Below are 23,468 nucleotides of genomic sequence, written 5' to 3'. Positions count from 1 at the left end.
TTAATTTTCCCTTGTATTATAAAGTGAGTTTATCTTTTGATCATATGTTGTTATCAAAAGACAGTTTTAGCAAAATAGTAATTATGACAACATAAAAATATACTTAGATCTGCTCTGAAGGAAGCAAGTATTTTCTCAAGACAATGCAATCTGAATGAGTTGTGGCATTACTTTCCATTTTTGCCATATCCTGGATATGAGTAGGAGGAACAGATGAATCTTGAGAAAGCTGGTATACATTGTTATTAAAAAATTGTTCTCATTTTTCATTAAGCTACCATTTGCTCTATAATTTGAGGGGTTGTTATGCCCAGAGTGAATGTGGCATGTTGAACAACCTTTTCCATAAAGGGGAATCTCTGACAGCCTTATAATTAACTGGATGATAAAGTAGAGGTGTGTTGAGATTAACATACTTTATTTCAAATATCAAAGGGAGGGAGGGAAGGGGAAAAGAGGGCAAACATTTATGTTTTGCATTTTGATTAGCTCAGGGATCTCCCCTTTAACTGGAGAATGGATATAACAGGAGGGTTGAAGAACTTACAGTATAAGTGACTATTTTCGAAACAAGTCTTCAAAAATAAGACAGGTATGTGGAGTAATTTGGGGATCTTTTTTCTAGCATCTGGAAAAAATTAATCATATGTGAAATTCCACAAGTTGATTCCTTTGATTTTTTTTTTTCCCACTCAGATTTGGCCGCAAATCTGGTGGGTAACGGGACAGAGGTTATCTTCTAGTATGATTACAATCAGGGCTTACTTCATGGATATGCAACCTGTATGATTGCATCCTATGACTCAGGAGGTTCCCACATTTGGTCGAAGCTCTAAATCACTGTCTTAAAATTCTTAATAATATTTTGAAAAAGGGGCACCACGTTCATTTTATCCTGGGCTCCACAAATTATGTAGCTACATTGGATTGCAAGCAATCTTTAGACATATTGACTTTATTGCACACCTTTTTTCTAAGATAGCTAGGACGAATGCTTGCAAAGAGAAATGTTATTTTTCAAAATATTTCATGATTTATATTCTCTTATATTTAAGCCAATTTCTTTTTTTGCACCTTTTCTTCCAGTAAGGATGAGCCATGAGACAAGAATTGGGATAGAGTTATGAAACAAGTGAAGGGGAGCTAAAGGAGAATCCTATCACTTCAGTGTGTGGAGCATATTAGAAAGAACAGAAGTGGTGGTGCTTTTAGAAGCATCATATGGGCAAGAAGAAGTTCTAGAAAACCAGATGAGCAGCCTGCTCCCTGGGCATGGCTTGGCAGAGGTTGACAATATCTAAGAACACCTCAGACTATGGGTCAGAACTCATTTAACCTAGTGTGGGGCTGATGAGTGGGTATGGCAGCAGAAAGAGGCCAGAACAGTGATCTGGCACAGTGCTGTCTCCCCCTGCACGTACCTGATATGCAGAGGATTCAGACGCTTGTGTGTGCCCTACTGAGAGGTTGCTGAGCTGCTGAGGGGTCACTGGATGGAGGAGGCTAGAGGTCAGAATGAAGAGGCTGTAATGTATGTGAGGGACTCTGAGATTGGAGGGTGAGAGTTGGGACAATGTGCTCATAGGAGCCAGAATGTCACTCTGCAAGGACAGATGCCAGTGGCCACATATCAGGTTATATATCAGGGACAAGACCAGAGAAGGCACTCTCAGAAAAGGGCACAAAGGATCCAATGGACACACATGGATTCCATACCATCTTCTCCCCCATGATGTTGAGGACCATGTGAGCCAAGAGCAGGACCTTGAAAAGTGAACTTGACAAAGAAATTAATTACCACAAATAATTCTTTGCATATTGAATCATTCTGAGTATGTAAGATTATCTATATAGACCTACCTGCTCTTCTATCTGCTCCCCTCTTTAACGAGGAGGCTTAAGTGGAAGATTAGATCTGTTATAGAAACAAAAAGAAGAGAAAAGAAAGAAAAGGAAGGAAAGAAGGGAGGAAGGAAGCAAGCTACATTCTCTTTGTACACTTTGTGAGAAAATGGGCAACCCTGAGGCATTTTAGTTAATGATAAAATAATGAATTCAGGTCTCTATTATGTGTGTCCAGTAAACCTTTTATAATGTGTTACATTATTCCATTTCTCTTTTCTCTCTCTCTCCTCTTTCTTCCCTTTCCTTCCTTCTCTGACATCTCAAATTCTGGAAATCACTCTGGATGGAAACACATGACCTTCATTTATTGGTCATTTTAAAGGGAAATAGGCTTTGTCTTTGTTTGGACTATAGTGGAGGAAAGATTTACATATGTGAGTTTTTTGGTTTCTTCCAACTGTATGCTCAGTTATGCCTGCAGTGTTTTCCTCTGTACACCTGGGGCAATATATGTATGATATTACACAAGACCACTGGCTCTCAACTGTGTTGCACATTAGAATCACCTGGGGAGCTCTTAAAAGTACAGATGTCCAGGACTTGTTCCATTTCAATTAAATCAGAACCTGGGGTTGGGGGTGCAGGGGCAGGCACAAGCATCAGGAGTATTTTAAACTTCCCAAGAGATCCCAATAAGCAACCGAGACTGAGAACCAGAGTTCAAGATAGCAGTGCTTTCCAGACTCACTTGATTATAGGAATTACCCATGGTCGTTTTTAACTACACAAACTTCCCTGCCTCTTCCATAGAAATTTGGATTCAGCAAGTCTAGCTTTGGGCCTAAGATTGTATATTTTGAACACATAGAAGAAATTGGAAAAACAGGTTGTTTGTCTAGAATGGATGAGAGAGCTTTTGGGCATTGGTTAAAATTTCTGGAGGGTTTTGTTGTTGTTGTTGTTGTTGTCGTTTTTTAAGATGGACTAAATAATTAACGAAGAGAAGAAAGAATTATAATAAATGTGGCAATGAGTTATACATTTGGATACTCATTTTATATTTTAGGAGAAAGACTGAAGAATTTTAGTTACTCTACAAAGGCAAAGCAATGTTTTACTGAGTTAGACATCTATGCTTTATTGAGTTAGACATCTCTTCAAAACTAGACTACATGGGTCTCTATGTTCACCTGGGGTTATAAGAAAAATGGAGGCACATTAATCTTAGGATAAAGGATATAGTGAAGAAGTTAGGGGCTTGAGGAACACCAGAAAATTTGAAGCAGCTTCTGAGGAAAACGGGGCAGGATCTCATCAGAGACACAGAATAAGTTTGCTGAGTTGTGTGAAATAATGGGTGAAATGGGATAGCATCAGTTTCTAAAAGCCACTATATGATTGGTTTTGTGATTTTCTGCAGCATTACTTAGCCACTGAACTGTTGGAATGGAAGGAGGAGAAAGCTAGATTAATCAATAGACGGAATTTTTCAGGACAGAAATGTAGAGCACGCAGGCAAGAGAATTGAGTGTGCTGGAAAGATGGTGATTATTTTGGGATGGTTGTTGCTTTACTATTGCTACAATAATGTTATATAACAGATACCCATGATCCTCAGCTACCTTCTTCAGTAAGCTTTATTGCTCACGTGCCTGGGATATGGATAGTTAATACTGCTGGCCTTATCTGGGCTCCTTCATATGTCTGGGATTTGCTGGCTGCCTGCTGATCCTGGGTGTCCTCAGCTGGAATGACACAACCAAAGTATAAGAGCGAAACAAAGTTATACTACAGAGTGTGCAAGCAGTGCAGGTGAAGATTGTGTGCCATTTTTGCAGTCTACCATAGCAGCTGTCAAGGAATTCTTCACGTCCTTAGAAATCATACGTACAAGGGAATAAATATCTTGCAAATGTAGGACCAAATATGTGAAAAAAAATCACTCATATCTTTTTTCTTTAAAATGTTTGATCTACTGTTACACTATCTAATCAAAACTCATGTAATCACCATACATGACTCTGAGGAGCTAGACCAAGCAATACTAATTTTTCATTGTTCCTTTTTTGGTGCATATATATTTTACTGATTTCAATCAGAATTCATTAAGCATTTTCAAGATACAAAATATGAAGGTTAAAATTAAATTCTGCCTCTATAAAATCATTCCTGGAATTAAGTTTCCTTCAGGACATTCATTTTTTTTTAAAGATTTTTATTTATTTATTTGACAGAGAGAGACAGCCAGCGAGAGAGGGAACACAAGCAGGGGGAGTGGGAGAGGAAGAAGCAGGCTTCCAGTGGAGGATCCTGATGTGGGGCTCGATCCCATAACGCCGGGATCATGCTCTGAGCCGAAGGCAGACGCCTAAGGACTGAGCCACCCAGGCGCCCCAGGACATTCATTTTTTAAAAATGTGTTAAGACATGCAAAAGAACTTCGTACTTTGTCTTCACTGTAAAAGTGCCTGCAGTGAACTTTTTCTCGACTCAAGCTAAATTAATTAGTTCAAGGTACACCAGAGATGTGATCTTGGAGTATTCTGTTAGCAAATGTTTATTAAAATAGTAGTCTTCGTCTTGGTCTTGGTCTTGCTTAGATTTATTGGGGGTTAAAGTAATTTGAATATGCCATAGACAAGTGTTGAAACATTTGATGACAGTTGAGGCATTTGGCTACAAAACAAAAAACACCAACTCCTCTTTCATAAGGTGCTGTCTCATTTTATGACACGTTCTTTTCCACCTCATATGCACATTTGACTTCTCTACAATCGACACTTTTCTGGGGATCCAGAAAATTATGCTCTCATAACATTTTATCCTTTTCTGTTATAGAAATTGCTTGTAATGTTTAGTGCGGTGATTTGACTAGTTGTCTCTCCCTGCTGCGTTGTGAGATTCATAGGGTAGGGCTCTGTGGGTTTTGCTCTCTGTGGGCGTCTCCGCAGCTAGCACAGAGTAGGGACTCAGTGACTACTGTTGCGTGAACTAGTAGTGAGGGGATCCTTTGCAAACAGGATCCTTTGCAAACAAAATAGGGAACCGTCTGTCTTGAGTGATTTGAAGCATTTTGGGGTATATATTGTTGCTTCTGGTCAGATCCCCACAAAGATTTCTGTGATATTTAACTCTGGAACCATTTGAGAAAAGACTAGCTGCTCACAAATCCTGAAAGAAATGTGAAACTTTTCTTCAGGCCCCAGGTGCTCAGCTTACTTTTCTTTGCTATACCTCCTTTTGCTTTGCCGAAATAGAAACTGGAAACCCCACTGAATTCTTGCTCCTAGTTCTTCTATCTCTGGATAGATCTTAACAAACCTTCCCCTTCTTCAGTATTAGTTCTGGAGAGCCAGAATTCTAAGGTTCTGTAACCTGGGTGCATGCCATTTTTTGAGACCCCGGCCTCAAGGGTGCAAAAGCTCCCCTTGCAGGCCTCTCTGAATCCTTGCCAATCTTCAGACTGGATAGTTCTGCTGCCCTGGGCCCTAGGGACTTCATGTGATCCACAGTGCCTGGGATCAGTGATAAAACACAAAGCACCAGGGCTGTTACTTTGTTATATTTTTACCCTTCTTTTGCAAAAGGAAGAAAAAACATTTCCCCCTGTGTTTTATCAAACAATATACGTATATATCTTTTAGTTGACATATTTAAAGGAAGAGAAGAGAATCACCTCTTCCCACAGCCTCTTAGCTTGTAGAGAGAGCCTTTTTAATATCCATGCTTTTAAAGATATGGGGAAACATGCAGCTACACCGACAGCTTTTTCACTTCTCAGAGATTTCTCTGCTAATCTGCCCCTAGCACTGGCCTAAGCCTTCGTGGAACCCCGAGCGAACATTACCAAAGCCTCAGGAGAGTCTCTGGCCAGATCTGCATTCATACAACTGTCGGATTCCGCCTCCTTTTAAGTCGTAAATCAGCCATTGACAGGTTTGCAACATAAAGTCATAAGTGACTCTCCCAGGTATTCAAGCCTGGAAATAAGTAGAAATAAACAAAAGATAGTAGATTTTGAGGCAAATGCACTATCTTTAAACTAAACTAGAGTCCATTTGGGTGAGTATTTTTCTCGGGACTTCACTAGTAATTTGGAGAAGGCCAAATACTTTCAGATCTGCATGTTTTATTTTCTGACATTTATACACAGAGAATATCCAAACAGGTGAGTCTGTTAAGGAGACTCCCTATGAATTGTAACTGAGCAAAGGAGATGGGCTGGAAGGTCTGTATTCCTATTCCTCAACTTATTCTTAGTCAGATACCACTGGCTTCCATAATTAAATACCCAGAGAGAAATTTTATCTACGGTGGTCTACGGTGGGTAGTGGGGGGGAGGAGAAACAACCTTAAATTATTATTATTATTATTATTATTATTATTATTATTATTAGCTTCTTGCCATCTCCTTGTTTATGCCCAAACTACTTAATTTTTATTTTTGGGGGGGAGGAGGAGGTTAGTTGTATTTAATTAAATCTGTCTTTTATGGTGATGCCAATAACAACATGTTAAAAGGATTGTCTATTAGGTAACTTGCCTGAGATGACTTCAATATGCTGAACTCTCTGTGTATTATTTTAATATCATACACTAGTAATTATTAACTGATAAAATAGTTATTATGTATTTACTATAATATTTGCTGGGCCTTGTAGGCAATATGTAAGTGAAAAAAAAACCCACAGTCCCTGCCTTCAAGAAACTTCTAATTTAGGGAAGAGAAGGAATACACATATAAAAAGTTTACCAAGAAAATTAGGACCATATGTGTGGTCCAGACAGTAAGTACGGTTGGAGGGCAATGCATGGATCTTGCAGTTCTGTTATTTTTTTCTATGCTTGTGATCACTGACAGTCTGTGGCCTGGAGCTTCTGTAAAAGTGCTGATCATAAATATGATTCCTGTTTGTAGCAAAGCTGTGAAATTCTGCACTAGCAAAGTATTTCAAAGTTCCAAATGAAATCTCTTGAGGTACTGTGTGAAAAGGACCCATATTTGCTAAAGCTACTTGGAATGAAATTCAATGTCTGGCAAAAGATCCCCTCTGGGTGAAGTATGGGAAGTGCTGTCCTATCTTTCCCTCTCTCTTTTATTCCCATTCCCTTTTTGTCTCACCCTTCCCTCATTTCCCCTGACCCTTTTGCTCATTTTAGTAGATTTCCTAGTCTAATTGGGATCCTCTACAAGAGAGGGTCAGTGAAGGCTGGAGGACAAAGGAGGGATATTCTGAATGAAGGCAGGACCTATAACAAAGGCAATTTACTCATAAGTGAAATTTTATGTCTAAAAAAACACACTACCCTATTTCAAATTCACTGCAATTAAAACTCAACCACATTATCTAACTATGTTAAACTAAGTATAATAACTCTTGGGATATAGTTTTGAGTGTTCACATTATAATTGCTAAATCATAAAATCAGTTAATTCACACTGGGTCTGTAGAGCATTAAAATCTAATAGTGAAGTTCTACCATGGTGGTAATTCCACTTAGTTCTTCTTCTTCCAAGAAGCAAAAACATTTCTATTAACCCTTGATGAATGGAATGGATAGAGTCTCAAGGAATCAGATTCTCCTGAATACTGAATTCATTTGTACAAGGAAATATGTGATTAAGATGATTGGACTATGCTTCTGTATGAGAGGAAGGGGTGGATCCATAGCTAAAGGACAAGGCTGGATGATGGGCTTAGGGGTAGGTTCATTTTGTTTTTAGGATCTTGAAAAGAGCATGGTGGGATAGGAAGAAGGGACACAATGGATAGGTATATATCTGCAGGTAGGGTAGAACACCTTTTGTGTACATTTTTAATAGGTCATTACAAAAGCTAGAGTTAAATTTTAGAAATCTAGTCATGAGGCAAAATATGGGAAAGTGAAATATAAGATGTAATTCTTTTTCACACCATTGATAGATGTTGCAGATAAAATCTAGTCTCTTCTTTGTTGTGGATACTGTTAACATCGATGTTGGTTTTCCTTACACAACATTTTATTACATTTTTCGTAGTTATAGGAGGAGTATGATATTTCTAATTTTACAGTATAATTTTGATGGTGTTAGAATTCTGAGATCCTCTGGGAAGGAGCTAGGAGTTTTGGTCAGTGGGAAAATAATTCTTCATGTTACTGGTCATAGTTGTTTCCAGGGCCCTGAGCATGGGAGAAACCACAGTGGTCTCAAAACCAGGAATGGTTAATTCTCAACTGGAGTCATCAGCACTGAAGATGTAAAAAGCTTTACTTTGTTAGTAGAAACCTCAAGGTTCACTTGCTTGCAAGATTTTCAGGCAAACTAAAGTAGATGAAATATGTGGACAGTGCAGAAGGGGCAAGTTGGTGTTGGGTGGGAAAGGCAGAAACAAGTGTTTCCCTGAGTGGTTTCAGCTTTAATTAACATATTGGGGCAGCAATCGCCCCTGTTTACCTGAGATGAAATATTTAACATGTGTTTTTTCCACCCCTTGAACCTATATTGTCCTCTTAAGGTTATTACATTTGGGTCTGGGTTAGGGACAGGACTAGTGGTCCAGCCTTATGTCAACCTGTTCCATGAGCTTTGTGTCCAGCTTTGGATGGAGCCACAGACTCTGAGCCACAGACTCACAGAGAATCCAGTTGTATGACATTCTCAGAAATAAGGTAAATTCAGAGTAGTGAGCAAGCGAGACACTCCGTTTCCCCTTCACTGTTGTTCTAGTCCTTGGGGAATTCGCAGAAGAGGACTTACCTTCTAGACAGTTGATTGCAAAGTTGGTGATAAGGCATAAGCAGAGGCTCTCTTCCACTCCCATTGTCTTTCCTACGGTCTCCCTGAGTTTGACCTTCTGCAGGAAATCTGACATAAACACTCTGACCTTTAAGTGTCATTATTACATGTGAAAGAATCTGGATACAGGCCCTGTCATAAAAACATTCCACCAAACCTGGTATGAAATCGCCTTAGCATCTGGAGCATGACTCTCAACAAGGGCTATATATTAGCCCCAAGAGACAAAAATTAGTTCTTGGGAGTAGAACGAAAAACTTAGATATTCAGTGTTGCCTGGTCCTCCAAGGGGCCACAATACAGCATGTATAGTATACATACAGTGTATCTGTAGTATTAAAATTTTATGGGGTGATTTGAGTTGTGATTAGGAAAAATTGTCTTAAAAGGGTCCTTAAGGGGGCAAGAGTGAATACTGTTAAGAAACATTGGTGTAGAAGGAGATAGGATTTTGTAAGTTATAGCATTGAAATCTATTTTGTGATACTTCTCCATGGAGCATTAACATAATCCACTACTTTTTGAAAGAAAAGAGGATGCAGGAATTTTTAAAAAAGATTGTATTTATTTATTTGTCAGAGAGAGAGAGAGAGAGAGAAAACATGTGAGCACGAGCAGGGGGGAGCAGCAGGAAGAGGGAGAAGTGGAGAATCAGGCTCTTTGCCAAGCAATGAGCCTGATGCAGTACTCAATCCCAGGACCTCAGGATCATGACCTGAGCCAAAGGCAGACGCTTAACAGACTGAACCACCCAGGCATCCCAGGAATTCTGGATATTAGAAAGAGTTTGGTATCTAAAACTAACAGTAGCAGAAAAACATTTAAAAAATAATACCATCCTCAGAACACAGAAATCTTACTGTCTCCGAAGTTTTCCCTTGAGCACATTTAAAAGGGGACAATATTTAGATCCAAGAAGATGGACAAGAACAAGTGCCTGTAATTCTCATTGATGTGTTAACCCTGAGGATAAGGTGAGCCTATCTTGGTGTCCATGGAAAAAAATAGATCATCTGGCACTTGTTTCTCACTAAATGGGTTTCTGAAAGTACATAAACCTTGCTGTGAATCTACTATATTTAATCTTAAATTGGTTAATGTTGATAGTTGAGAATAGTGCCTCTATTTTATGATGTGGTATAATCCAGGAGATATGTGACTGAGATGTTTATGGGAGTTATTTCTGTTGATAACTTAGCCCTTTAAAACTACATTTCCCAGAATTATTTTTTTTTTAACTTTTTTGAGTATAGTTGACACACAATGTTACATTCATTTCAGGTACACTACATAGTGATTCAACTTCTCTGTATGTTATGCTATGCTCACCGCAAGCGTAACAACCATCTGCCGCTATACAATGCTATTACAGTATCATAGACTATATTCCCTATGCTGTGCCATTTATTCCATGACTTTTCCATTCCCAAACCGGAAGCCTGCATCTCCCATCCCCATCATCCATTTTGCCCATCCCCCACCTGCTTCTCTCTGGCAACCATCAGTTGCCTGTATTTATGGTTCTGATTCTGCTTTTCGTTTGTTTACTCATTTTTTTTTAAGATTTCACATATGAGTAACATTGTATAGTATTTTTCTTTCTCAGTCTGACTTATTTCACTTCACATAATACACTTTAGGTCCATCCATGTTGTCACAGCGACCTAAGTCCTCACTGATAGATGAATGGATAACAAAGACGTGGTACCTATCTATATGTGGTTATCTATCTGTCTATCTAAATAACAAAATATTCCCCGAATTCTTTTGAATGGTCATCTATCTGTTTTCATTTGATAAACTTGATAGGGAATTTATAAGCTGTCTAGATTTTAACCTACATGAACCATTTCACTTGCACTTAATAATAGAATTGCATTGAGGTGCCTGGATGGCTCAGTTGGTTAAGCATCCAACTCTTGATTTTGGCTCAGGTCATGATCCCCAAGTTGTCAGATAGAGCCCCATATCAGGCTCCACTAAGATTATCCCTCTCCTTCTGCCCCTCCCCCTTTTATAAAATAGATATCTATAAAATAAAATAGAATAGAATAAAATAAAATAATAGAATTACATTATTTTTAAGTCTATTCAAAAACATTGTTTAGAAACAGTTACGATGTTTTGAATAGACTTAAAAATAGACCAAGAGGTTATTATGCTAAGTGAGTTGTTGAGCTTTACTTCCAGGAGTTCTAATAGGTTCTTACCATGACTATCTGAAAATAATCTCCTCATGCTTCCAGCAAGGAGAAAAGTAACCATTTTGAAATACACCATATCATTATGTTTTCTTAACAAGGCCTGACCTCAGGAGAAAGTATTTTACCATAGCCATACTATTGCAGTTTTGCCAGAGTCTAGCCAAACTGAGGGACGGGGTCTAAGAAAGAATTAAAGAGAAACGTTAGAGATAAAAAACATTGTAACAGAAATGAAAAATGCCTTTGATGGGGTCATTAACAAACTGAACATGGCTGAGGAAAAAAATCTCAGGTCTTGAAGATATGTCAATAGAGGCTTCCAAAACTAAATATCAAAGAGAATAAAGATGGAAAACAATGCAACAGAGCATCCAAGATTTGTGGAACAACTACAAAAGGTGTAGCATACACATAATGGGAATATCAGAAAAAGAGAAAGGAACAGAAGAAATGTTTAAAGCAAGGAAGACTGAGAATTCCCTCAAATTAATGTGAGACACTAAACCACAGATTTAGGAAGCTCAGAGAACACCAATAGGTTAAATGCCAAAACAAAAACAAAAACAACCCCTCCCAAACCCCAAATTATATGTAGGCATATCATATCTAAACTGCAGAAAATAAAAGATTTCTAAAAACCTGAAAAGTTATGAGTCAAAGGCAGAAAAACACCTTACCCATATAGAAGCAAAGATAAGAATTACATCTGACTTCTCAGAAACCATGTGAACAAGAGACTGGAGTGATATTTAATGTTGAGGAAAAACAAAACAAAACAAAACACAACACAACAACCTACCAACCTGGAATTCTGTACCCTGTGAAATTATTCTATAAAAGTGAAGGAGAAATAAAGACTTTCTCAAACAAAAATTGAAGGAGTTGGTTGCCAGTAGACATGACTGACAAGAAATGTTAAAAGAAGTTCTTATTAGAGAAGAAGGATACAGTTCAGAAATTTGGATCCACAAAATGAAAAGAAGACCATTAAAGAAGGAAAAAGTAAAGGTAAAATAAAACCTTTACAATTTTACTTACTTTCAATTGTTCTAACAGATTGCAGTTTGTTCAACATAATAATAGGTACAATGTTTTTAATAATTGTAACTATGTGTAAATGAAATAAATGACAGCAATAATACAAGGTAGAGGAGGGGGGAATAATAATAATACCCATGAAGTGGTGTATTGTCCTTTGAAAGTGGTTTTGGATAAGTTGTAACCATGTATTGCAAACTACAAGGTAACCAGTAAAAAAAAGTTGAAAGAAGGAAGGAAGGAAGGAAGGAAGGAAGGAAGGAAGGAAGGAAGAAGAAGAAGAAGAAGAAGAAGAAGAAGAAAGAGAGAGAGAGAGAGAGAGAGAGAGAGAGAAAGAAAGAAAGAAAGAAAGAAAGAAAGAAAGAAAGAAAGAAAGAAAGAAAGAAAAATATAAGGGATATGTTAAGAAAGGAGAGAAAATGGAATTAAAAAAAAGGTGATGAATTAAAATCACAAAAGGGAGAAAGTGTGAAAAATAAAGATGGAAACAAAGAACAAGGAATAAAAAACAGTAATAAATATTATAGATATAATTAAACTATATCAATATAAATCTAACAAAATATGTGTAAGATCTATATGGAGAAAACTATAAAACTCTGATGAATAAAATCAAAGAACTAAATAAGTGGAGAGATAGTCCATGTTTATGGTTAGGAAGACTCAACACTGTCAAGATGTTCAAGTTCTGTCCAACTTGATCTATAGACTCAATGCAATTCCGATAAAAATCTTGGCAAGTTATTTTGTGGATATCAACAAACTGATTCTAAAGTTTATATGGAGAGCCAAAAAACCAAAATAGCCACCTCCATATTGACAGAACAAAGTTAGAAGACTGACACTACCTAACTTTAAGACTTACTATCAAGTTATAGTAGTTGAGACACTGTGGTATTGGTGAAAGAATAAATAAACAAATCAATGAAATGGAATAGAGAGCCCAGAAATAGACCCATATAAATATAATCAACTGATCTTGATGAAAGTAAAAGAAATGCAATGAGAAATTATCTTCAAGAAATGCTGCTGGAACAACTGGACATCCACAGAATCTAGATACACACCCTATATCCTTTAGAAAAGTTAACTCACAATAGGCCAGAGATCTAAATGCAAAACACAACTATAAAACTTCTAAAAGAAAGTGTAGGAGAGACTGGTTTCGGGTATGGCTATGACTTTTAAAACAGAATACCAGAGACAGGATCCATGATAGAAATAATTGAGAAGCTGGACTTTATTTAAAAACTTTTGATCTGTGTAATATGACACTGTCAAGAGAATGAGAAAACAGACTGGGAGAAAATATTTGCAGAAGATATATCTAATAAAGGACATATCCAAAATATATAAAAAGTCTTAAAACTCCATTATAGTAAAAAGAACATCTCAGTTAAAAAAATTGTACAGAAGACCTAAAGGGGCACTTCATCAAATAAAACATAGATGGCAAATACACTATGAAAAGATGCTTCACATCATATGTCATTAGGAAAATTCACCTTAAAGCAATGACATATCACTATATCCTTATTAAATTGGCCAAAATCCAAAACACTGATAATATCAAATGCTGGCAAGCATGTGCAGCAATAGGAACTCTCATTCATTGCTAGTGGGAATGCAAAATGGTTCAGCTACTTTGAAAGAGTTCGGTAGTTTCTTATGAAACTAAACATACTCTTACTACATAGATCCACCAATTACTTTCCCTGGTATTTTCCAAATGGGTTGAAAACTTATGTCCACAAACTACCTGCACATGAATATTTGTAGCAGCCTTATTTATAATTTCTAAAACTTGGAAGTTGCAAAGATATCCTATAGTAGGTGAATGAATAAATAAAATGTGTTATGTCTAGACAATAAAATATTATTTAGCAGTAAAAAAATTAGTCATGAAAAAATATAGAACTTAATGCATGTTACTAAGTGAAAGAAGCCAATCTGAAAAGCTGCATACTGTATAATTCCACTACATGGAATTCTGGAAATAGTAAAACCATGGAGACCCTAAAAGAGCTAGCGGTTGCCAGGAATTAGTGGGAAGGCGGCATGAATATGAAGAACACAGAAGATTTTCAGGACACTTGAAACTATTCTGTATGACACTTTAGTACTGGGTACATGTCATTACACATTTGCCAAAATCCATAGAATATATAACACCAAGAGTCCACCCTGGTGTGAATAGACTTAGGGTGGTAATGATGTATCTGTAAAGGTTCAACAAATATACTACTCTGGTGTGGGATGTTGACAGTGGGGGAAGTTGTGTGTGATGAGCAAGAAGTGTATGGAAACTGTGTACTTTCTGCTCAATTTTCCTGTGAACCTAAAATTGCTCTAAGGCATAATCTATTTTAAAAAGTAAATTAGAGGCGCCTAGGTGGCACAGCGGTTAGGCGTCTGCCTTGGCTCAGAGCGTGATCCCGGCGTTATGGGATCGAGCCCCACATCAGGCTCCTCCGCTGGGAGCCTGCTTCTTCCTCTCCCACTCCCCCTGCTTGTGTTCCCTCTCTCGCTGTCTCTATCTCTGTCAAATAAATAAATAAAATCTTTTTTAAAAAAAGTAAATTAGATGTCACTCGTCTGCTGGAAATCTAACAGAACATATGACCACACAGACTTGCATGCAAATATACATAGCCACTTTATTCACGATAGACCAAAACTGGTGGTAACTTGTTATGGCAGCCCCAGTCATCAAGCTATAGTGAAGCGAACAGGAAATGAATCCTGAATTAGATCTAGGCTTACATTTGCACACTCTTATTAACTTTTTAACCTTGTGCAAGTAACTCAACCTCTGAACCTCTGCACAACCTCTGAACCTCTATTTCCTTATTTGTGTAAATAGAGATATCTATATATATGTAGATATATATATGCTGTATGTTAAGTGTGAGGATGCAATCTGGCAACACATGGAAGATGCCATGGGAGATTTCACTTTCTTCTTCTCACATTCCTACCTCAGTCTACACCAAAGATGTAAGAGGGAACACTGGAAATGTTTGTTTCCTTTCAACCTCCTTATTCATTCCTCCTCAGTCATTGGTCATCTGCCTAGTCAGCACTTGACGTTCATAGGGTCATTCTTCTTGATGGTCTCCGTGAGTGTGTTAAAGGTGACATCAGGCTTTCTTGCCTTCTTTCCCACTTACATTTCCTTGGGAGTAGTTGTCCTATCTTTCTCTTGATCCACTTGGCATGTGGGCATGTGAGACAGGCCTAGGTTACACACCCCATAGTTGACTACATCAGACTTCTCGGAATTTGATAGGTTGTAGTCCTGTCTTTGTAGATTTGACCAAGTAGGCTTTCCAAGCTAAAGATTCAAGGAATTACCTGACCTAAGCTGTGTTTTCCAATCCAGGTTTACCAGAAATTTCTGCAATTGGAGTTGTGGATTCTTATAAATTGATAATGACTGGGATTTATTTTTGTTTATGTCTATGCTCCCCCAATCAGACTTCCACCAGGGAAGAGACGTGAATGGCGCTGCCAATGCCAGACAACCAACAAAGTGCTCAAGGAATGTTAATTCTTTTATATCCCATACTGGCTTATTCCCTGGAAGAGCGACTAGAATTTATAAAGGTGTACATGTAAATATATAGATGGTAATGATAACACCTGTTCATTTAACCTAAAAATGTAAAAATGTAAAAAAGAAGACTTGTTGGGAGGCTCACTCATCCTGCAAACTTGGAATTATCAATTTATCTTATTTTCAGTGGACTGGTTTCTCCACCAGGCATGTCACAGTGAGACCCTGGATAATGACTAATGGCCTCAGCAGGTGAAAAACGCCTTTATTCATGAACAGAGGCTCATTACACTGCTCCTGCCTATGCTGAAAATTTTGCTGGCTTCAAGTAAAAGATTCTGTGCTGATAAATCCCACTGGTAAGAGAAAAACTTTGTGTTCTCATAATGTGCTGGAATTTCACAACATGTACATTCCACAGCAGGACTCAGGCTCCAAATAGAAAAAAATAAATTTATGTACCCATAAAGGTAATGTGATGGATTTTGCAAAATGAGTCTTTTTTTTTTTTACCTTACATTTTGTGCTAGTTCTGCTCCCTGCAGCATGCTCCCTTTTTACTCCCCAGACCCACAGCCTATTTTCCATTGGTGCCCCAAACAGCATGCTACATACTGAGGTGGTGTAAGGTCGCTACAGCCCTCTCATGTCCACAGAGGATGCTGTAGATTCAGCCTCACTGCAGACTCTTGGGGCTACCTCTTGGTCATTTATTCACCAAATGGTTTAACAGAGTTCATCTTAGCTGCTGCACCTGTTTGGGTACTGTACCCTAGCCCTTGTTCTTATTTAAGAGCTGGGCTTTTGTCCTGAAAACCCTGTTAAAACCCAGTGCAGAAAGCAGGCTCCTGTTTTATTCCATTGGTCTGCGCTCAATCCCTCTGTTTCCTCAGGCATTGTTTCTGCTGGGATTTCCTAGGCTTTCCAGGATGAACATTATATTTGTGCACCCAATTCCCTCCTTGACTGTGGCTGACTTCCCACCCACCATGTCTAATGACGGTCTGTGTCACTGAAGTCCTGGATACCTTATTTTTCTTTATTTTACTGATACTTCTGGGGCAATAGAGGTGTAACAGGAGCTCAAATAGGAGGAGGTCTTTCTGAGTAGGTAAGGTCTAAACTGACTTTCTCCTGTTGCGGCCTGTTAGATTTCCCTATAGCAAACTACATCTTTGCAGAAGCTTGGACATAATTGGATGTTTGAGCATGGTACTGATGGGCTTTGGGTCTACTTTCCCGGCCTCATCTTCCACTTCTCCAATGTTTCTTCCTAAGCCATGAAGTTTGGCTATACTGAGCTTATCATTTCTTGAGCACTTCATATTCTCTTAAACTTCCTTCACATTACTTAAGATCTGGGTGACAGTCTTGTTCGTGATGCCTTCCCTGGCCCCTAACCCCCCATCCACCACCAATTTGGATGGTGGCTTATAGATGTTCTGTAAAAATTCTATCACTGAGGTCTTTCTGGTGTCTGAGGCCCCCCACTCCTGTTCTCACCTGTTTGGATTCTGATCAAGCATTAGGTATCATCTTTCCCTCAAACTCTAGCCCCCAGATATCCCCCTTCCCAATTATAGTAGTTGTCTTGACTGTACATGTAGCATTTATTTATATACCATTTTATTGTTTTATAGCAATTTGTGTGAATCTTTTCTGGTAGCAGGGGGTAGGGCCCATGCTTCATTTATATTCTCCTAAGACATAGACTAGCACAGGGTAGGGCCCTTGATAAACACCTATTAAATTATTTTATATGAAAATCCCATTTCCCCTTCTTTGTGAGGATCCTGTTGCTGGAGGCCCCTTGATTTGGTCTCTGGTACCTTGATATGAGAACTAAAGAACTCACAGGGTATAGGATCTAATGTAGATGATTTCTTTTTTTTAATTTAAATTCAATTTAGTTAACATATACTATAGTATTAGTTTCAGGGGTAGAATCCAGTGATTCATGAGTTGCATAGAACACCCAGGGCTCATTACATCAAGGCTCCTTAATGCCCATCACCCAGTTACCCCATCCCGCCCCCGCCCCCAGCAACCCTCCGTTTTTTCCTAGAACTAAGAGTCTCTTATCGTTTCTATGGTTAGTTTGTCTGTGTCACTTTGGAACTAATCTAGTACATGAACTGGGACAATTGGCCATACAAATAATCAATGTATTTGAAAACTAAACACACGATTGCATTTCTCGGCAGTTCTACTGGATCTTTCCATGACATACACAGTTGTTTAAATCTCATGGCAATTCAAAAGTAGCAGATTCTATATTTGGCAGCCAGGGTTTTCCTCAGAATTTTAATCCAAGCCCTATTCATTATGGGTCACTTTACTGTACCTCCTTTTTCAGGAAGGTAGGAAACTCAAACTCCATCCAACATAGTTATACCTGAGGAAACAAACCACATATCTCACCCAGGGGCCCAGAACAAATAACAGACAAGGGGGAGGAGTAGCTAGAGAATGTGGGAAGAGAAAGAAAAGGGGGAAGGGAGGACCCATGAGTGAGTTAAAAAGAAAGAGGAAATGAGACACAGAGAAGGCAACACAGAGGGAAAGGAAGAGAGACAGAGACAGAGCAAGCTGACGACCTAAAGCAAGATAGTTGGTGAGGGTGAGGGTGACCAAGGAGCAGAGTTTTGTCTTTGTTTCTGTTTGTGAGGCAGACATGGCACAAAAAGAAGGAGGCTGTAACTGGGTTTCTAAACAAGGGTTCCTTATGTTCTTCATCTCCCATCTCATAAGAAATCTATACTTATTCTTTCTTTTCTCAAAGTGTGGTATGGGGACCCTTGGGACTATCCAAGACCTTTTTAGGGTATCTACAAAATATTTTTTTTTTCAAAATAATACTACAATGTTATTTGCCTTGTTCTATTTTTATTCTTTCCCAAGTAGACAGTGAAGTTTTTCAGAAGCCACATGATGTATGATAATATCATTTCTTGTTTGAGTAATGGACCGTGGGCTGGTTAATTATTATACTTTACATTTTCTGTTTTAAGTTCTAATATGCTAAATGTAGATACATATGGTCTATGTAAACACAAGCTCAGTTAACTCACCTGACCAGAAGTTTCTCCTGTTCTATATGGGCAGCACTCATGTATTCTCTTTGTTCTTAATTACTTGTCTCACTCCCATACCAGCATACAAGTGCCCTAAGATGCTGTTATGGCTCCTTAGACTCACCCCCATTCCATCCTCCCCTACACTCACACTCCTCCACACAAAATGCCTAGATCCTGCTCCACACAGAGTTGGAGTCTAATAAATGTCATTGACTTGACAAATTCACATTCCATTAGCAGGTAAGATGAACTGAGTGAAGAGGTTGGCTGAGCCCAGATCTCTGAACTTGAGTTTTCTTTCAGCTTGATTACTATGAACATCTCAAACTTGATGTAGTCACTTCATTTTGCCATACCTCAGTTTCCTCACTTCCAAATAACATCCTCCATTTACCTGAGTCAGGCATCTCTGCTAAAGGGCTGCCTCTCCTGCAAGCACAGACCCATCCAAATCACCTCATATTTGGTCCCCACCCTTATTGCCTTTGCCAGCGAGACTGGCAGTCATGGTGTTTTCTTCCCACTCTCCCTGTCACTTGCCAAGTCACATCACTTTCCAATTTACAAAATCCTAAAACTCCACATCCATTCAGGAAGCTTAACCTTAGCTTAGATTAGTTGAGAATAACCACCTTTTCCCCGATACCCGATTTATTGACCTAAAGTACCCTTTCCCTCCTCCTCATTTCTGCCAGGTGTTCCAAATAAAAACAGGAAGGAGGATGAGAAGGCGAGAAAGAAGAAGAAAGAAGAAGGAGAGAGAAAGAGGGAGGGAAGAAGGAGAAAAGAAGAGAAGGAGAGGAGAGAGGAGGGAAGATGAAGAGAGGGGGAGAGGAGAGGAGAGGAGAGGAGAGGAGAGGAGAGGAGAGGAGAGGGAGGTCCAGAAAAAGTGACTTGTGTGGTAACTCCATGGGAGAAGCCATATGTGCCGACATACAGATGTGCGCCCTGAAGCACAGTTAACAACCAATCAATGAACTGGAGTCTTCAATCAGTGCATCCTGAGATCTTATCTGTATTTATACACTCTATTCTCCACCTACAGCTTTGTTACTTAATTAGGAAATTCCTCATTAGGAATTACTAGCAAATCAAAAAAGAAGTTTTACAAAGGAGCAATTAGACTGGTAACAAAAGTAAACATCAGCACAACTGGTGAGTCCCTAATGAACATAGAGACCTTCATTAAATCAGCCATTCTGCAGGGAGTAAAGTGTCAATGGAGAAGTCACTGTCTACTTGGGAGAGAATAAAAATAGAACAAGGCAAATAACATTGTAGTATTATTTTGAAAAAAAATATTTTGTAGATACCCTAAAAAGGCCTTAGATAGTCCCAAGGGTCCCCATTCCACACTTTGAGAAAAGAAAGAATAAGTATAGATTTTCTTATGAGATGGGAGATGAAGAACATAAGGAACCCTTGTTTAGAAACCCAGTTACAGCCTCCTTCTTTTTGTGCCATGTCTGCCTCACAAACAGAAACAAAGACAAAACTCTGCTCCTTGGTCACCCTCACCCTCACCAACTATCTTGCTTTAGGTCGTCAGCTTGCTCTGTCTCTGTCTCTCTTCCTTTCCCTCTGTGTTGCCTTCTCTGTGTCTCATTTCCTCTTTCTTTTTAACTCTCTCATGGGTCCTCCCTTCCCCCTTTTCTTTCTCTTCCCACATTCGCTAGCTCTCTCACTGCGTATGCCTATCTCTATATGGATACTTCATGGTGTTCACATGTATAAAGTGTGAGTATAAAGTAATAACATTCCATATCCACACACAAAAATCACACTCATATATACAAGAGTGTATGTGACATATGTACAATTTATAAGAAATGCACACCAATACCGTACTCAACAAATTCAAAAATACTTATCAAACTTTAGAAATTCTCATGTGTACCTTTCCAAATATATCCTTTTCATTTCTACAAAGTCACACTATCCCCTTTTCATTTCCTATATTGTGTCTTCCCAACTATTTTCTTTATATAGCTTGCCAAATTTGACCACTATACTTGTCTTTTCAACAAACCAACTTTGGGCCACTAAAAAAAGAAATGAAGGGGATTAAGAGGTGAAAACTTCTAGTTATAAAATAAATAAGTCATGGACATGAACGTGCAACATAGGGAATATAGTTAATATTGTAATAATGTTAAAATATCCTTTTCGTTACATTGTTTTCTCTCCTTATCTTTATTCTTTTCTTTCTCTTCTTTTTTGGGAAGGGTTATTCTAACAAAACTCTTTTTAGAAAAATGTTTACATGATATGGTCAACTTATTTATTTTCAACCCTTCTTTTCAAATGTATGTGTAAGACTATAACCTTGTCTATTATCTCACAGCTTTTAGAAGTAGTATTTTCTATCACCATTCAATTTAAGTATTTATATTATTATTTCTTATTTGACCCATGAATTACGCTGTTTTAAAATTTCTTAATATATGTATGTCCATATACACATTTTAATGTTTCTTTTTTGTTTTATTTTGTTTTTTTTTTATCACAATAAGTATACTCTTCAGTCCCCATCCTTTATTTCACCAATCCCCCCACCGATCTCCCCTCTAGTAACAATCAGTTTGTTCTCTGTAGCTAAGAGTCTATTTCTTGATTTGTGTGTATGTGTATTTCTCTTTTTTTCCTTTCCTTGTTTGTTTTCTTTCTTAAATTCCATATATGAATGAGATCAATGGTATTTGTCTTTCTCTGACTGACTTATTTTTCTTAGCATTATATTCTCTAGCTCCATCCATGTTGTTGCAAATGGCAAGATTTCATTCTTTTTATGGCTGAATAATGTTCCATTGTGTGTATTACTTCTCCTTTACCCATTCATCTACCAGTGGACACTATGGCTGCTTCCATAGTTTGGCTATTATAAATAATGCTGCTATAAACATACGGGTGCATGTATCCCTTAGAATTAGTGTTTTTGTATTTTGGAGGGGAATACCCAGCAGTATGATTATTGGATAATAAGGTAGTTTCATTTTTAACTTTTTAAGGAAACTTCATAGTGGTTTCCACAATAGCTACACCAGTTGCATCCCCACCAACAGAGCAAGAGGGTTCCTTTTTCTTTACATGTTCTCCAACACTTGTTGTTTCTTGTGTTTTTTATTTTAATCATTCTGACAGGTGTGAAGTGATAATTTCATTGTAGTTTTTATTTCATTTCCCTGATGATAAGTGATGTTGAGCATCTTTTCATGTGTCCATTGGCCATCTGGATATGTTCTTTGGAGAAATGTCTGTTCATGTCTTCTACCCATTTTTAAATGGGATTGCTTTTTGGGTGTTGAGTTGTATCAGTTCTTTATGTATTTTGGATGTGATACCTTTATTGGATATGTCACTTGCAAATATCTTCTCCCATTCCATAGGTTGCCTTTTGACTGTTTTCTTCACTGTGCAGAAGCTTTTTATTTTGATGTAGACCCAGTAATTTATTTTTACTCTTATTTCCCTTGCTCAGGAGACATAGCTATGAAAATGTTGCTATGGCCAATGTCAGAAAGATTACTGCTTGTGCTCTGTTCAAGAATTTTTTATGGTTTCAGGTCTCACAGTTAGGTCTTTAATCTATTTTGAGTTGATTTTTGGGTATGGTGACAGAAAGTAGTCCAGTTTCACTTATTTGCATGTGGCTGGCTGTCCACTTTTCCTGACACCATTTGTTGGAAAGACTGTCTTTTCCCATTGTATATTCATTCCTCCTTTGTTGAAGATTAATTGACCATATAATTGTGGGTTTATTTCTATTTTTTTCTGTTCTATTCCATTGATCAATATGTCTATTTTTATGCCAGTATCATATTGTTTTAATTACTACTGCTTTGTTTTTTTTTATTTAAATTCAATTAGCCAACACATAGTACATCATTAGTTTCAGATGTAGTGTCCAACAATTCATCAGTTGCATACAACACCCAGTGCCCATCACATCATGTGCCCTCCTCAATGCCCATCACCCAGTACCCCATCCCCCCATCTCCCCTTCAGCAACCTTCAGTTTGCTTCCCATAGTTAAGAGCCTCTCATGCTTTTTCTCCCTCTTTGATTTCTTCCAGTTCAGTTTTCTCTCCCTTCCCTTATGACCCTCTGCACTGTTTTTTATATTCCACATATGAGTAAAACCATATGATAATTGTCTTTCTCTGATTGACTTGTTTCACATAGCATAACACCCTCCAGTTGCATCTACGTCGATGTAAATGGTGAGTATTCATAATATCTGATGGCTGAGTAATATTCCATTGTATGTATATTCCACATCTTCTTCATCCATTTCTCTGTTGATGGACATCTTTGTTCTTTCCACAGTTTGGCTACTGTGGACATTGCTGCTATGAACATTGGGGTGCAGGTTTCACTTCATTTCACTACATCTATATCTTTGGGGTAAATACTTAGCAGTGCAATTCCTGGGTCGTAGGGTAGCTCTATTTTCAACTATTTGAGGAACCTCCATACTGTTCTCCAGAGTGGCTGTACCAGCTTCCATTCCCACCAACAGTGTAAGAGGGTTCCCCTTTCTCCGTGTCCTCACCAATATTTGTTGTTTCCTGTTTTCTTAATTTTAGTCATCCTGACTGGTGTAAGGTGGTATCTCATTGTGGTTTTGATTTGTATTTCCCTGATGACAAGTGATATTGAGCATTTTTTCATGTGTCTGTTGGCCATTTGTATGTCTTCTTTGAAGAAATATCTGTTCATGTTTTCTACCCATTTCTTGATTGGATTATTTGTTTTTTGGGTGTTGAGTTTGATAAGTTCTTTATATCTTGGATACTAGCCCTTATCTGATATGTCATTTGCAAATATCTTCTCCCATTCCATAGCTTGCCTTTTAGTTTTGTTGACTGTTTCCTTTGCTGTGCAGAAGCTTTTTATATTGCTGAAGTCCCAATAATTCATTTTTGCTTTTGTTTCCCTTGCTTTGGAGACGCGTCTAGCAAGAAGTTGCT

The sequence above is a fragment of the Ursus maritimus genome, unplaced genomic scaffold, assembly GCF_017311325.1.
Source record: "Ursus maritimus isolate PB19 unplaced genomic scaffold, ASM1731132v1 scaffold_31, whole genome shotgun sequence".
Taxonomy (NCBI): domain Eukaryota; kingdom Metazoa; phylum Chordata; class Mammalia; order Carnivora; family Ursidae; genus Ursus; species Ursus maritimus.
This window is presented reverse-complemented; position numbering follows the sequence as displayed.